Source organism: Eleginops maclovinus, chromosome 2 (assembly GCF_036324505.1).
Source record: "Eleginops maclovinus isolate JMC-PN-2008 ecotype Puerto Natales chromosome 2, JC_Emac_rtc_rv5, whole genome shotgun sequence".
Taxonomy (NCBI): domain Eukaryota; kingdom Metazoa; phylum Chordata; class Actinopteri; order Perciformes; family Eleginopidae; genus Eleginops; species Eleginops maclovinus.
Window position 1 is genome coordinate 7,005,524 of NC_086350.1, and position 17,884 is coordinate 7,023,407.

A 17,884-nucleotide genomic window follows, 5' to 3' on the forward strand; every position below is an offset into this window, starting at 1 on the left:
GTTAGAGGTTCATTTTATGAGGCCACTTAGCACTCCAACATATAGTTCTTTAAATAACCATCTTGTAAAATTGTTTCCAGCGCATACTGGTCTCATTGGCTGAGAGATATAAGTGAATGCTCTGAGCATTTGTGTCTTCAATAGGCGGGAATATGGATGAGATCATTGCAAAACTGAATTAGGTATTAACTTTCCTCCCCTTTTGGGTAAACTTTGCGGATACATCAAATGCATGCTTTGGCGTTGGAGTTTACATACCTGTGAAAGTTAAACAGAGAGCCTTGACATAAGGTGTGGCCCCATTTTTGTATCTGACCGCAGCTATGGACTGGCACAAGTGCGAGGACAACGTGCACACGCGCACACACCCACACATGCAAACGTAGCTCTGAACAGCTGGGAGTGTTTGCAGTGTGTGTGGGTCCTTCGTTCTCCTCTCTGTCTTACACAATGACCCATGCACTGTCTGTGTTTGCACTGCACCTAGCTCAAACAGCGTTCGTTTCCGTCCCCTTGCCATTCAAGCGCACTCTGAAGTTGGCTTGTGTAAAGACACACACACACACACACACGGAAGGCTTGGCCTCAGGTCACACTCGGAAAACAGAGGCCAAGTTCATTGAGAAATCTACGTGAATTGCAGAAATGCACCTGATACATTTCACCCTGTTCCTTCTCCTCCGGCAATTTTTTGGCATTCCAGTCAGGGTCAAAGAGATATTAGTCGTGCACTGTTTCATGACTTTAACAATGGCAGTCACAAAGGCAAACCTGCTGTCGAGGAGAAGCTTTGTTACGCAAAGTTCACAAAGCCAGAGGAAGATTGTTGTCCTCGCTTTCACTCTCAGCTCAGTTAAACAGGTTAATAAAAACATTTGGACAGTAAATTCACTCCAGACTGTCTTAACATAACGAACAAAGAACATTTCCAAAGACCAATATCTTTTATTGGCATACATCACCTCATATATAACATTTATTACAATTATTTGAATATTTTTCATGTCCAATCAGATTTTAAAGGGCAGACCATCCGTTTGTTTTTGCTTTTTCAGAATTTATTTTTTCCGCTGATGACCTCAACATAAATAACTCGAGATGATTGCATCAGCGAAATGTCGAAAATGTTTTCAGTTTTTTCTTCTGTTTGGCTTTTCTCGATTTGCTCCATCTCTGCATATGCCATTCCCCTCAACCCATCCATACTGTTTATCTTCAGCATTTCGTTCGGCAGATTGAGGTTTCTATACCAATGGTTTGATATGTTTGGATATAACAATGCGGTTTTCCTGTTTTGGCACTGTCAGTGTCTTTTCATATACCATCCTGACATCAAACACTGGGTATGTAATATGCAAAGGCCATCTGTGGCCTAATAATACCGACCAGATCGACTGCGGTGTGAAGAAATGGCACAAAAATGTTTCCTTAGAGTCTAGCCTTTTTCAGGCTGATGATATTCAAGCTTGATTTGCTGTTGATATAGGGGAGCAATTAGCTCGAGCAATCATCCTTCAAATCTCATTGTGGCGCATGCCAGGGTTTTGTTTCTCAATGTGATATTAATCCCTGCAGGTTTAGAACACATGCATTAGCTGGTGAACTGTCCACTGTCTAGTAACACCCATTATGTCGTTGACCAGTCAACTTAGAAACTTTTTCTAGAGCTTTCGATTACATCTCACTGTTTTTTAGTAGATGGGAGTTTGTTGAGTTGTGTTGACCAATGCATAAAAAAGAGTTATCATCTGCAGCTCAGTTGCAGCTGTAGTTGCAAATGAAGTCATTAATGAGATTGCTTTGGTATTAGATGTATAGTAGTATAGGTGCAGCTGATGAAGAAGTAAAGTTTGTGAAACTGAGTTAATAAATATATAACAGTGAGTAAACCCTGAATAATATTTGTGTTGTCAATCTACTTTTAGTGTCATGTACAAACTTAATCTTAATTAATAATGAAAATATGTATGTTTACATATCAGGTAACATTGCATCTTAACGTCCAAAATGTCTAAGATCAAATTGCAGAAAAAGTTTTTTGAAAAAGAAAGAAAAAGAAACCACTCCATCTCCGTTTTTCCAGTTAATAGAAGGTCCCCCAGTAGATGGATGAAAACCAAAAAGTAACTCATATATATTTCATATGATGACACACTGATGACTGATGACCGCTGGTCCACTTCCAGACTGACATATTATCCAGTTGCAGTGTGGTAAAATACCAAATCTCAACATGAAGATTAAAGCTTCACATAATTCTCATATTTTATCATCTGATATGAAGGGTTTTTTTCACCTCAGAAGTCTTTAGCCCAATTCTAGTTTCTCCCTGCAAATACTTCTCTTTCCCTGTTGGAATATAACAACTGATCACAGTCATTTATTTATCCTCACGAACTATACCTGCAATGAAAAGGAGTTACAGACTTCAAAAGAGATAACTCCAAACCTCGGTTTTAACAAAAATGAAAGCCAGTGATCACTGCCTAACATGTAAATGCATTCTGAATAAGTTGTCAGCTTGGTGTCCATGAGCTGGACATCCTGTCTCAGGTGGGTTCAGAGTGTCCCGGGCTTCTCTGGCAGTCTCGGGTTGGGCCTGGCTTCGGGCTGCTTGACAAACACAGGTTCCCTTTGTTGTGTCAGCTACACACTGAACCTTGCAGGGGCCTCACACACACAAAGGAATGTTTGGATGGATCCGTTACACAGCCACACACGGTTTGTTTGCCTGTTTGACTCCACAACAGTAATCTGACATCTAAATTGGGTCAGGGAGGCTCTTGTAGTGCCTAGAGGCCGGACAGTGGATAAGGAGACAGCCACAGGAGAGGAAATGCTAGAAAGACAGTTAAATTATCCTGGGTTAGGAGGGTCACAGTCAGAATCACCTAAATTGTCAGGAAAAACAAATATGCGAGACGTCGTCCTGGCGACATTGGTGTAAAGAAGCTGACGGTTTACCGGCTGTCAGTTTGCATACGTGTTGCAAAGGACAACCAGACCGCACAGAGAATCATAAGAACCTTTCTTTCCAAAATAGAAATGAAGTCCTTTTGGATAAACTGAGGCCATTTATCTATTAAGGTTGTTTACTTGAACTTCTTCTCTTTCCAAGCTTTTCAAGGACATGAATCCCACACAATTTGCATGCACAGTCAACACACACTCCATTTCGACTCTCATCCTGCTCCTGTCCTCCGGTTAACCCCACACTTTTCTTCCTGTGTGTTTTGGTCTTTAAAAGCCCACTTTGTTGTGTCTGAGCAGTGAAGCATCCCAGTGAGCAACGACTTCCTGTGAAAAGTGACTGCTATTTCAACTCCAGAGCGCTGCGCTGCCTGCGGTTTGTCTGTCTGTCGGTCTGAGTGTCTGCCCTCAAGCTTCCCCCTGGCGCGTTAGAGGAAGAAGACATTTCCGTGGAGACAGAAGAGTGACAGCGAGTGTTGCCAAAACCAGAGATCCCTGCCGGCAGGATCATCTCCAATGGAACTGAAATCAGAGAGCATTCTGGGTTGTTTGACAGCAGAGGTCAAAGGGCACTTAAGGATTTCATTGGACTTGGCTCTGAGGGAATTTTCCTTTCTGTCTCTTCTTCCTCTGCACATCTTCTTCACATCGTCCTCAGTTACTCCTTCTGTCTGGTGTCGGGGTTTTGGGTGGAGATGACAACAACGGCTGGCGGACACAGAAGAGGAGCCATCCTCCACTCTGAAGCGGGAGCCATTACCTCAGCCGCCAGCAGCATGACAATGATATTTTCAGTCATAGCGTAAACCCTGTTGTAAACTCAAACTGCAGCAACATGAAAGGCTTACCATTTGGTTTTATTTTGCTGCGGTGCAACACTTTTTTTTACTACATGCTTTCCCTCAGAGTATTAAAGGATTGTCTCCTTTGTTCGGACTGCCGTATAACAATTAGGCCGCAAGTGCAAAAGTAAAAGTAATTATCAGCTTCTGATGAGAGGCTGCTGCAGTGTGAAATGGTGGCGAAATATAAAAAGCATTTATGTGGAAGATGTTAGCATGACTCTGAAGAAATTTCCACATCACATTCAAATTAGTTAATGAACAAATGCTTTAACATTTAGGAGTTCATAGCAGGAGACAAAGCAGGCCCACATCTTCATAGCAGCATTTCCTAGTCGTAACAAAACCAAAAGTGACTTTAAGTAAACAGAGACAGAAATGTTCTTCAGTTCCACATGCTGTTCTGAGTATTTGTTTAATTCTTCACAGAATGTATTTGTTTTTGGTCAAATCGGCCACCTCCATCTCTCCTAGAGCCAATATTACCCTCGGGAGTGGTTGGCCTATGAGTGGATTAGGACTTTTCCATTGACCAGCGGTTTGCAGAGGTTATAATCTTGCACCCCAAAGACAGATTTCCCGTTAAACCCAGAAAAAAGCTGTCAGACACTACTTACTGGAATCTAGTGGAATTTGTAGCAAACGCTTACTGGCAGAGACGCAGACGCAAAGAAAGCTCACAGAAAGTGGCAGATAGCAAATGTGGACAATGCAATTCCTCTTTTTTCAACCAATGGTGCATGAGGGCAATAAATGTGTCCTTTCTTTATCTTCATTTAGCTTGAACAGAATAATTGGTCCCAAACGTGCACAGTGCTGGCGCCGCATTCTGTCAGACAGATAAATCATTCATAGCAAAGCGATTAAATACGTTATATTGAGGGATATATTGGTGGTAATGGGTGGTTGGATCCTGGCACTCCTGTATGAAATTCAGACTTGACCGCTGTCATCAAGAGGGCCTCGAATTATGATGTCTGTGAGAATCACCGGCCTATGTGTGCGGTATCATAAACTAGAGCAATATGTCAAGGAATCGGCTAAGTACATTATAATCTAATAGTGTATGTACAGAATGTATGTCTGTTTTGACATGAAATATGCTGCAAAGTAAAATATCCCTTACATCACAATCAGCAAAACCTAAAGTGCCCCAAACTGTAATTAACTTATGTGCTCTTATAGTAAAATATCCACATTGTTATGCCTTTGTGAACATTATTAACTGCTATTGAAAGACAGGAAGAACAACAAAAAAAAAAGACAGTTCAGTTTTACCAGTAGATGGAGACAAAGTATGCAGAATGCATCGAAACACTTCAAGTTTTTGCCATTTTGAGTCTTCCCACCTTCAGTTGACTGACAAATACAAACATGAACAGGACATCTGTGACGTTAGGATACATTTTTTTATATATTTGTCATTAATATTTAACCATTTAGGATTAAAAAACAATAGGAAAATACTTGAAAGAGGAGCTGATTGTGGCCTTACACTCTTCCGAAGCATACAACTTCTAAAAGTCTGAGCAAACTTGTCTCTGAGTCATGAGGACACCCACTAGAGGGAGATGTTGGACAAGCAATGAGGCAGCAATGGGAAGGAGGTTCTTACTTTCAACAGCCCCTGGTAATGGAGCCAGTGGATCCGGCCTGTGTTTAGCCAGGGTCTGACTGTCCCCCCCAGTCCCTCCGCCATCTTAATTGCTGCCATCTTTGCAAAAGTGACTCGCGGCTCAAAATTAGTGCTGTGATAACAGAACGTTTTAACTCTGTGGATAAAACCAGGCTGTGATCAGTTGAACACATGTGACATATCTGTGTATCTGTTAGTCATCATGTGTAAGAAAATGTGCCTGCATTAATTTTATTAAACATATTATGGCTTTCCTTCATTAAAACAAAAGGTAATAATTAAAAATAAACATCTGTTGCAATCAAAGTGTGTTTCAGAAGATTAACTCCTTGCAGCATTGTTGAAATGGACATTGTCTTTCATCACTTTTGTTCTGTATCATGAGTCTTTCTGCTCCTTTTTGACTTAACAAAGCTCAAATTGAACCTCACTCTCCCTCCTTTCTTCCACACTTTATTAATCACCATGAACTAAAGTCGAGACAGATCTACCAGCTGGCCAATGGAGGCCCATTCCTTGCTTGCACGCCACTGCACACATGAATATCATTAATAACTTCATTAGCACTTCCTGACTGCAGCCAACACTGAAGTAGATTGGGTTGCCAACTAGATTGTGAGTATGTGTGTGTGTGTAAGTGAGTGTGTAGGGGGGGGGGGGGGGGGGCTCTTTACTCTTGATTGCACACCACTTTTTAAATTCAGAGAAACACATCTCCTCTAATACCAGCCTCGCCCTGTGATTGAAACAATGTCTGGCTCGGACACCTCACGCTCCAAGTCCCACCAGGCGTATCAGTGTACAGTAACAGTACCCCTATTAGGATTCAAAAGGAGCTTGATCAAAAGATAGACATTGTGCCCACTGCTTCAAGTCAAAGTGCACTATAGCACCAGGTTCTGATTTAGCTTGTAACACAAAGCACCTGAAGATCAAACGTATGTAAATACTTTGTTTAAAATGGTGCAATCTCAGGCCGATCTCAACCGGAATGAATCGTCAAAACTGTCTCTTCTCATAGCGCATGGATTGATGATGGTAAAAATCTGGAATACAAAGTGGTTTGTGCTACTTATACAAACTGAATAATAATCACAATCGCACTGAGTGATCTGATTACTCCCCTGTGAGGAAATGTCAGTCATGGCTATGATTGCGTAAAAGAATATTTTGGAACCATGCAAAGCCGCTACGTTTGTATCTGTAACCCGCGTTAGTTTAGTGACCTCATCGGTACACCCACAGTCTTCGGGTCACCACACTCCTCCAAATGAACTTCTGCTTAAGAGCAACTCAAGCTTATAAAGACGATGCGGTCAGATTTCTCCACACACAGTAATTGAATACGTCTGGTAATTTTATATTTCTTCAATATATTTCCTGTTGGCAACCATGAGAAGACTAAAAACAACAAATAATTGATCCTATCACAACAAATGATCCCATTATTGCCTGTGAACTCAGAAATGTCTTGTGCTAAAATACAAGTCAATCATTCATTGAAGACATGCAAATAAGCCACACTATTTATTGCACTGAATGAAACCATCTATTGTGATATAAACATGGGCTTTGGAGTTTAATATGTCTATACCACCATCTTCCTGCTGCATGAAATGGTCACTGGAGCATCAACTCTGCATATCAAAATAATCCCCAAAATCAAATAGACATTTTAAATCCTCTTTGTTGGTGAGATGCAGGACCAAAGACATAAAGTTGCATGCAAGGAGTTGGGCTAAAACATTGTTTATCTTTTTGTCAGATTACCTGACAACCATAAAACATATGACCATCCTTGTTCATCAAGGGTTTAACCAAGTAACCTCGATGGGTTTTAAACGAATTACAATTTCGGTTTGTTGTTGTGAAGTTTTCTGTTGCACTGACAGATCATGAGGTTTTTTCACCTGCAGCCATCGCGCGCGCGCGCGCGCGCACACACACACACACACACACACACACACACACACACACACACACACACACACACACACACACACACACACACACACACACACACAAATATCGCTATTTTCACTCGTGTCCTTCCCATTTGAGTAGCGCGAACACGGGAGCACATTTGTCTTTTATTATTTCGTTTTATTTTTATTTTAGACAAACATTTACACAAGCATTTTACAGTATGCACTTACGTGTTTGGAATAGTGCGGCAGATTCGTTGCGGTCTGCCCAGCTGGAAGTCAGCTTGGCAAGAAAGGGGTGCATCATTTCCCTCAATTTAATAGTGTTCTCGCGTGCTTTCAAGATCACGTGAGACACATAATTAACGTTTTTTTTGTGAATGTGTTGCAAAACACCTGTTTAGTCGGAAGTAAAGTCTTTATAGAAAGATTAACTTTTTTGTGTGATATTTTTGGGGGTTTACAAGCTGTAAATAAGTCATTTTTTTCAGAAACTTATCACTGTATTTTTTAATAAAAAGGTTAACCTGGTGGGAGGGGCTAAATGTTTAAAAGGTGCTGTCAATGACCCGGAAGTGCCTGAGTGGGATCCAGGTTAAGAGCTGTTTGAATTCTGTAAATGCTAATGAAAAGATCTTGAATTTTTTCTTTATTTGCTCCTTTAGCATAGCATACAATGGACCATCCTTTATTAAAAGAAAGGAAATAATGCACCATCAGACTGTTCACAAAACAACAGGTTGTCATGACATACAAACACAGATCATGTAAGTTACGGTGCTCATTTTTTCATCTTATGCCGTAAGTTGCTAAAATGCACACATGTTTTGACCTTCCAACACTAGGTTTGGCCCTAAGGGGATTATGAACACGACTGTGAATGTTACATTAATAACTGTTCTACAATGATCAAGTAAGGTCAACATGTTGCATGGTGTTTGCTGAGTTGTGTGGTGTTTCCATACAGTCTATGGGTGTTTTCATGCTTTTGGACCCTGGGCTGCTGTCTGCACTTTTAGTTTTCCATTGACAGAAACTTTTTTTTTTTACACCATGGCGGATCCATGGCAATATAATCCGCACACTTGCTTTTGCTGGATGTAATTTACTACTCTCTTGTTGTAAAAGTTGACTAAAGATTTCTCCATCTGGTAATTATGCATGTGTGAGCAGGAATACTGACGTAAGCCACTTTAAAATATATGGCTACTAATGAGATTATCTTTACCCCAAATGCTCCAAAGGTTTTGTAAAAGATAGAAATCTGTGTCCAATGACCCAGTAAATTATATTGACTTAGTGTGCACCAGATTTCCTACCCATGTACAATCAATCTTTGCTCCGTCCAGAGCAATTCGCACATTTTTACAGAGCAGATCCCAGAGCTATAAACTGCACATGTACAAGCTGCTGAACAAGTTCCCGATTAATCATACGGGTCAGATAGAAGTTTAGTGAGCAATTTCCACATGTGTGCCAATTAACACTGATCTCCTTCCTTTGCTTCATGTTTAGTTATCACGCAGGAGTAGAATTTACTCTTTGGCCATATGTTCATCATGACAAATACTCTGTGGTTTTTACGCAGAAAAAGTGAATACAGATGTCTTTAAAATGTTAAATTGACAACGAGAGCCAAAAATACATTAGAGAGAAGCTCCATGAGCTCCTTTTGATTTATTATGCCTGTTTCCCCTTAAATCTCAGTTGAGCAAAACTTTTTTTTCCTTGTTGGTGATTCTTTCTCTTGAGTCATCTCGGCTGTTTCAAATTCATTTCCCGCCCACCCGGCCCCTTCTGGCTCTGTCATTGGAGGAAACAGCTCTCTGTCCGTGATGCATGGGCTGGCTCACCAAAGCAAATCTGTGGTGATGCCATTGCGAAGCGACACCGGGGAGAGGGGGGGGGGGGCAGGTTGCTGATTCAGCCTGAGTGGAGAGGAGGGGTGAAGGGAAAGTAGGAGTGACGCAGAGAGGGACAAAACTGTCTCCATGCTACTGCCGAAATATCTTTAGCACAGCTCTGTGACAGCGGGAAGGCTTTGTCTCAACAGGTTTCCCAGATTTGTGAGCATTTTAAAAGCAAAAATAAAATAGAGATTCGCAAGTAAGAGATTGATTTCAAATGGTGGTAATGGGTTTACAGTAAAATACACTGCAAAAGCTTCTATAAATAGCTTCCTTGTGAACTAGTCCTATTTTCCTTTCCACACATGTGTGCATTTTTTACAGTACTCCGCTTCTTAAAGATCCTTGACCTTGCCTGACCTTTGAACGTTGCTCCACAAAGGAAGAGATTGTTCCAGCCTGAGACATGGACAATGCATGTTTGACATCTTTGTGAGCAGTGGGGGGTGGGGGGGGGGTGGTAACAGATATACAGTAATCATATTGTGCAGTGACCAGCGTGTATTGCTCCATGCTGTAGGTCTACTTACTGTCAAAGGAGAAAAGTTGCTCTGTGATAAATCCGCAAGTCTGGCCATTAACTATACTAATGTCTCCCCTGTTGTTTTTTCAGCTTTTTATCCAAATCACTGCCATGTAATGAAGAATTTGTATTCCATTGACTTAGCAAATGAAACATCCTCCTGCCTTTGAATTATGTCAGTGCCTGCCCACAAAACAGATTTTGCAAGTGCAGAGCATCAAACTGTGAGTGATAATGGTGGTTCGAAGTGTGAGGCCAACGTGATTGTTTCATAAACAGAAAAGCAGCATTTGTCATGGCTGCTTTGACAGCTCATGACAACATGTGATGAATAACACATGGCATGTTGAGTAAGAGAACTGCAGCAGGGCTGTGGGGATGGCCCAACAGACAGCCTGAAACGGCAAAGATCCTCTGGGTCAGCTGGAGGGATAAAACCCTCAAATGGAGACGATCCAAGAGCTCTGACAGGGATCAGATGTGGTAATGCCCGACAAACGACAGGGCCAGGCCACATGAGGTAAACATTAGATGCCACATGCAAAGATCACATGTGCACTGACACATGCAAACATACCGCACAGAGAAAAATATGCATATAATGAATGCGAAAGTGAATGCATGAGACAAATCTGCATGAGCCACCACTTTATTCATGCTGCATGTGTTTGTTAGAGTAAAAAAAAAAACGAGATCCCTGCCTTATTTTGATATCCGTATCTGCTGACAAATGTTTTTTGTTTTTCATCTGCACGGCTGGGGTGAGCGAGTTCATAGTCCCATGACCAAAGATAGACAGCTCATCTGAGTGTGTTATCAAGGCCTGCCCCACATCTTGTTAAGGCATGTCTGCCAACCTATCTAAGCCTATCACTGTGCTCTGAGGGAAAACAAACAAGACCCATATACACACATCTACAAAAGCACTTGGCAGAGTGTGCGCTCATCCTTTCAGACTTGTCCTTAAATAGCAGGTCACAGGTAAATTGAGGGGAATCCCATGACTTGTTTGTGTAACAGCCTATCTGGCCTTGTGTCAGTGTCAGGCTGACTTTCGTGCATGCAAAAGTAGCATATGGGCCAGCTTTTCTCAACAATAATGGGATAAAGTAGCAGACCCGTGTTGCCAAGGGAAAGCAAGTGATTCACCTGAGATGACCCTGGTGCAGATGAATGTGACTCACCTTATGGGTGGTGCTGAGGTTTTACGCCTCTTATAATAATGAAGCATGACCTGCTGTGCACCTAAGAGTAAACCACAAGTTCAATGGTTTGTGCTGAAGCTGTAAATATGTCTTTAGTTGAGCTTTATTTTATTTTTCTAAGTTGTCATAGCAAAATTTGAAGCTGTGTATGTGGTCTGTGCTTGAGTTTTTAGAGTTAATATTGTCAAAGAAAAATAATTGCACATTTAATTAAAAATGGTCTTTTACTCTTTCATCTCCATTGGTATGGATTCTAGTGTATATAGTCTTTGTGCTTTTTTAGCAAAACATTTGTTTTAAATATATTTGAGACTATTTGCCAATGCAAGTGAAGATGCACAACATAAGACACTGAATAAATTCAAATAGGCCCACAATATTCTCTAAAATGTTCACAAAGTTGGAATAAACCAAATTGTACCCTCTTGATAAAAGATATGAAACCTGTTGATTAACAATGGAAGAATATAATAAATATCCAACCTCAAGTCTAGCATGAATAAGTGAAAAGTAGGGGTCTGCAGTTGTCTTCTTAACATAGAATTTAAAAAAGTATGTAAAAACGTTGCATCAGATAATATACGTAAAAGACTGGCTCCATTCATGTGTTCTGAAGTTGGGGAAGTAGTGCAGTGTTAAACCACAAATCTGGTACGTTCCACTTTAAGTGCTCTTATTTTGAGATTTGTTTTTTTGAGAAGACAGTGTCCATTTTTTTAAACACCTGGGAATTACATTTTATTGTGAGATGATTTCCAGTCAGACATTTTTTGGTTACTTCTCGTGGAAAAACAAACTGATTATAAAGAAAGAAGGGAGTGCTGAGGGGCTCATTTCAAAACCTCCTTGTCCAACATATCTGGCTGTCATTTTGCTGTTTGATGAGCGGATCAGATAACCTCCGCACTGACAAGCAGGAGTTATTGATCCCTATCATATTATTTTTATGTACCTAAAGGCCCAATATGTCATCACAGTTGAACAGTGTCTTGGCGTTAAGACCATTATGATTGACATTAGGTATATGAGCCAATACTTTTCACCATTATATCAAGCAATGTTAAAGTGCTGAGAACTGGTTCAACGAAATATTGTGTTCCTCTCTAAACAGTGCTGATCATTTAATACGGACCAAGTTTCACTTTAACATACATGCTGTCAGAACTTGAGATGCCCTGATGAAAGATAAATTATTCAAATGGAAATGTTTATGGAGTTCTGGGTTTTGTCGGATTATTGCAGTATTAATAAATATCAGCCTGTCCTGATAGCATGAGTGGATGGTTTATTAGCTGATTAAGTAAGGAAAAAGCACAATAATTACATTTTTTCATCTGAAATACTATATCATTTTGAGAAAATAAGGAAGTGTAATGCATTAACGGTGCATTCAAACAGCTAAAGGTTTCAGCACTTGAACTCTGTGTATACGTATTGTATTTCATCAAGTCACCGAACTGTGTTTTAAAACTCCAACCTGAGCCAAAGTAATTAATGGGTTTTCTTTTTTTGAAACTTGAGACACACCTTCTGAATTCTCAGTTGTTCAAACTGTAAATGAAGCAAGACTTTGAGTGCTGAGGACTGCAGAGCATGCCTGTTATGGCTTTACCTCAGAGAGTATAAGGTAGCTGCTTCAAAGTAACTTGAGCCATATTAGCTGAGATTGGTGGGCCAGTGATGGCTTTTCCATGTGATATTTCGTTTTGTTCTTGATTAGATATATCTAGTTAGGGTTATTTAGGTGCACCCACTTAGAATGGTATCAATCTGGGTGTTCTTTGTCCAGTTTTTTTCCTCTGTTTTATTTTTTTAGTTGGTGCTGGTTTTTTTTGACCCTGCGAAAGGTAACTGATATCAACGACTCATTTCACCCTTATTTAAGGGCATTAAGGTGTGGCAAAAAAGATCTGCATCCACATGTTAGTCCATAACAAGCTTTTCAATATATGTTAGCATAAGAAAGTGTAGATGAACTTTATCGTGGCCTTTATTTAAGGTAAATAGAAACACAAGCATTTATAGTGCAGTAATCTCATGCTTCAGACATTGTAATACTTGACGAACTGCAAAAGAAAGGATCAAACTAACTTTTTCTAGTGTTTTTCTTGTGTTTTGGTCCCTTTTTTGTGATGTTGGATGCATGAAGTACCAACATTACCAAGAAGAAATTATTTGGTTGTTGTTTAATTAAAGATGTTATGATAGAACTTGAATTGTGATCTTGTAAAAATTACATTTTGTAATGAAAAATGACACGTATCAATACTTTAAACCTAAACTAGTAAGTATGGGTGTTATTTTTGGTCTAAACAAATGATGACCTTCAAAGGTAATTTCTACCAATCTGACACTCCCTGAACGAAATGCAAAGTGGTTTTTCAACACATTGGTGTGATGTTTTTGAAGAAGCCGTGGGAAAGGTAGTGGCAAGTCCACCAAACACATCACCATGAACTGAACTAATTGAAGATTATGGAGGGGAGTATGCCATGCCTCAGCCAGCAGATAATCCCTCATCAGCTGCCGTCTGGACTCAGAATGAGGAGTGCATTTCATGGAGTAACTCCCCCCATGGAGCTGCAGAAACTGAGAGGCAGCCCTGTTTAATTACCGGCCCCACAAACAGCACTTAGAGCTGGAGGAATATGGAGACTAGGGTGGGACAGTGGACTTGGGTTCTTAGGGTGTCATGGGGTGGGGGGTGGGCGAGGACCCACTAACTGTGAAAAACAGGAACAATGAGATTTTGTTTAGACTGAAGGCTCTGCAGCTTCGCCTCAGTTGCTATTGTCTCCCAGGCCTTTTCTTAAGCCCTCGCAGGTTACAAATCCAGACGCATATTAAGTCATTCATGCATCGGTCAATGACAGGGTGAAGCCCACGTAGGGACTCCTGCTGGGAATTTAATGAACATGTTTTCCAGAAGGACGTAGCTCTGAAAGTTAACAGACTAGCGCAACGGAAAATGTGAGAAAGTTAGCGATAGCCAAGAATTTGAGGTCTGGTGCCAGTTTTGGTTTACAATCTTGTTTGATTTCATGCCGTACTTTACGGGGTGCATTGTCAGTGAAGTTGGTGGTCTGGATACTATAAAGAACTACTGATACCAAGCTTTACCTTCCAGTCTGACAGTGCTCAATTTACTGATTAATGAATGCAAAACAAGGCCTATTTCTTCCATCCAAAGCAAATGAAGGCCTGTCATACAAATATAGAGTGTAGAAAGCAGAAATGGGACCCAAACCGCTTAGAGAATGGTCTCTTTGTGCATGGTGGCCTTATTCAGTGGCTGAGCATGGAGAACTTCAGTAAAGCATTCTGTTTACAAATAAGCATGGCTTAGCGTGCAAAGGGCCTCCAGACACTCTGAGGTCAAGGAGCATTCAGGCAAAACGTCTCACCACTGCCGCAGGCTACCTCATCGCTTTACCCCGAAGCTAGAATTCACATGCTTATGGATGATGGCGAACTCCATTGAATACTAGGAGAAGCAATGGGACAAGTAAATCGTAATCCTTAATCTAAATAGCAAGTGGTTTTACATTTGTATGCATGTTCTGTCTGGACTCAAGCAGCATAAGAGATTCATTGTGTGAAGTAAAGTATAGAAACACGCTGCGGCTGTACGCATTCAGGGTCTGTCTCCGATTGTTGCCGAGAGTTTAAATCAGAAATCTGAAATTAGCTTTTTGACTTTTTGTGTAGTGTTGGAGGGGTAGGAGACCAAGATCAGCTGACCTGGGGAGAGAAAAAACAAATGATTAATGATTAACTGTTTGTATGGATATTACTATACATCATCTGTTGGGAGTAAATACAATGACTTAACAACTGGAGGAAAACTGCGTCAAATTCAGCTTCGAAATATTTTAAATCTACACATTTTTTAATCATAAAACGTGGCCCTTTTTTCAACCAGTACACTACCTCAGGGAATGCATAAAGGCCCAACTATTTAAAAAAACAATGAAGCTGAACTTGGTACAACTGCTCTGATCTATTTGTAGACATGTTATACATCAAAGAATTAAGGATGATCTGAAGCCTCTCCGAACAGTTTAATATCAAGCTGACAAAATAATTGGATTTAACCAGCAGAATAGTTGTGTCTTTGTCCTTGCGTCTGTATCTGGAGTGCCAGACAGTGTTGAGGGCAAAACCTTGTGGTGCTCCCAGAGACTCTCTCAGTGGTCCTCACATGTACTCAAGCCAACAAACCTGAGCCACCTCATGAAATAAAAATCAAATTGCTTTGAATAATCAATAGAGTTTATCTTCAAATCCCCTTAAAATGCTGAATCCTATTAGAATAGCACTCTGTAAGATACTGAAGTTGCAACCAGCGTTTTAAAATATTGAAGTCACTTAAGATTCCTTTTTACTGAATGAAAGAATAAAAGCCTCCTATTTTATATTGTTGATCCATTTTAAATGATGTTATGCTGCATGTTGAGTGTTAGACACACCCCACTGTTGTAAAGAAGTTGACACGCTGCCTATGTTCTCTTACAAATTATTTGTTTCATTGGGAGCAACAGGTTTCTGTACTTTGTCTAGCATTCCATGACATGCAGGAAATCCTAATGGAAGAAAAGACAGAGTTTGCAAAGATGAAAACAGTGGTTAATAAAGTCAGCTAAAAGACATTCTTTAAAAGTAGTATAACCGGAAGGAAATTCAAATATCATTGGGATTCCAACGCAAAATAAAAGCTGAACCATTCTTACCAGTGCATCAAAGAAGACTTACCAAATATTATTTGAGGTTGGAAGTTCTTTGTGAAAGTCACAAATGCCTAACATTTTATGTCATTTCCTTTGGCACAGCCTCGTTTGCCTTACTCTTGCCCTGGGCTTGCTGTGCTGTGAACCCATTCACCCCGCCCAGTTATCCTCACTCCTTACTGCAATGATTTTGTCACTTGAACTGCAGGGCCTGAAAGCTGTGCACGCACAATCTGTGGAGGACACGTCACAAACAACTCACACACATGCACGGCTAATCTCATTACCCTTGTCTCTATGCAGAATGGGGTCAACAGGGTTGTGTTGCTTGGGCCACGGCAGTGCAGCAGGATTTAAATGATCATAAATTTCAGCGAGGCCTCCAAGAAACATGAGTCACCTCAATGAGTGCTGGTGTTCGTATTAATAGATGCTACCGGGCGGCCTAAGTGGCATTGCTTTGGAGCAAAGCATGTTGCTGGGTAAAAGTACTTTGTGTGCCCAGGATGAAAAGTCAGTGCAGCCTGTGTTTACTGTCTGTCAAGTCTGGTAATTTAGAGCAGTTCGTGCAACAGGTGCATCATAAAAAACTGAGTTATTCTGAGTGACAACTCCAATCACATTTAAAACATCCCTTAGGCCACTCAGTCTGAAGGATTGGGGAGGAACTGACTCAACTGCTTAAGTCAGGGGTGTCCAAACTACGGCCGGGGGGCCAAATGTGGCCCGCACGCCATTTTGACCCTCTGCAAATTCTAAAAGTATAATGCAATATGGCCCACAAATTAAACTTTTGCTTGTCTTATATTGTACTTCTCAAATATATATGTTAACATATATTAATGAGCCCAATTTTCAAATAAATTCAGTCATTTAGAATGTAAAACATTTTCTAACAAATCTTAGTTGCTAAAAAAAAAACCAATAACTTATTTCTATAACAAGCTTGAAATTGAACCTTCATACTCTTATTATAAGCAAGCTGGGGCTTCTGTTTTAAGGAATGAGCTGCCAACAAAATAAATGAAACCCTAAAGACGATCTGAATGCGTTTTCAAGTAATGCGCATTATTTACCTACATTTGATTTGTTTTGCTAACTTATAACTTAACTTTTGAGACAATATTCACCTCTATAACTTGCCCAGCTCTCCGTATATTTTTCTGTATGTAGCCCTTGGTGAAAAAAGATTGGACACCCCTGGCTTAAGTGATCTGAGCAGACTGATGATACGTTGTGCTTGACAACTGAGAAATGGAAATATTTCTAAATAATTTAGGAGAAATATAATTTACCAAATATAATGAAAATTGTTTTACAAATAAATGAAAATTAAATGTGTGTATTTATTTCTGATGTGATTGATCCAAAACGTTCATTTTTTCTTATCAATATTATGCAAACTAAGGATGTCTAATCATTCACCAGCTACTTCTCCAGCCAAGATGAATATTTTCCAAAACCAATTTCACTGCTATTTTACAGAAATACCCAACGTTTTAAGTGGGTCATATGCACTTGATCTCCATTCATTAAAAGTAAATGAACTCCATGCCTCATAGAGGATACATATGATGCAGTGTAGGTCAGTTTCTAACTTCTTCACCAGAGCAGATGTTTGGTATTGATCAGTCATGGCATCAAATATTAACTTTCATCTTTTCTGATGCCAGAAAGTGGGCCACATCATCTGACACGCACTGTGGGCATTAAGACTCCACTATATGAACCTCAAACTCTGTTCTGCAGCAGAAATGCCAGTCCAGAACTTGAATGCCCCACATGAAAAAGACGAAACAAGGGCAAATAAACATTTTATTTCCCATAAACGATACCAGTCAAAACCCCTGTTGGCTGAGTAACTCGTAGTCCAGCCTTCACGCACAGGAAAGTGAGTCAGGTTCTCCTTGCAGCCGTGCAGGGGTATTGGGGACAGTAGGCTAGGCGCATCGGATGAAACAGATGAAAAGCTTTCCCTGGGATGTGTGTAATCCTGTCCTCACGACAGTCGTCAGACCGCATTGTAGATTATAACTCGGCTGAGGATCACTTTCTAGACTATTAGCATTAGGACTGGGTGAAGCGCGGCGGGGATACACAGTTCTCGAACTGCCATCTTCCTTGAAGCACCGAAACTCCGCCACAGCCA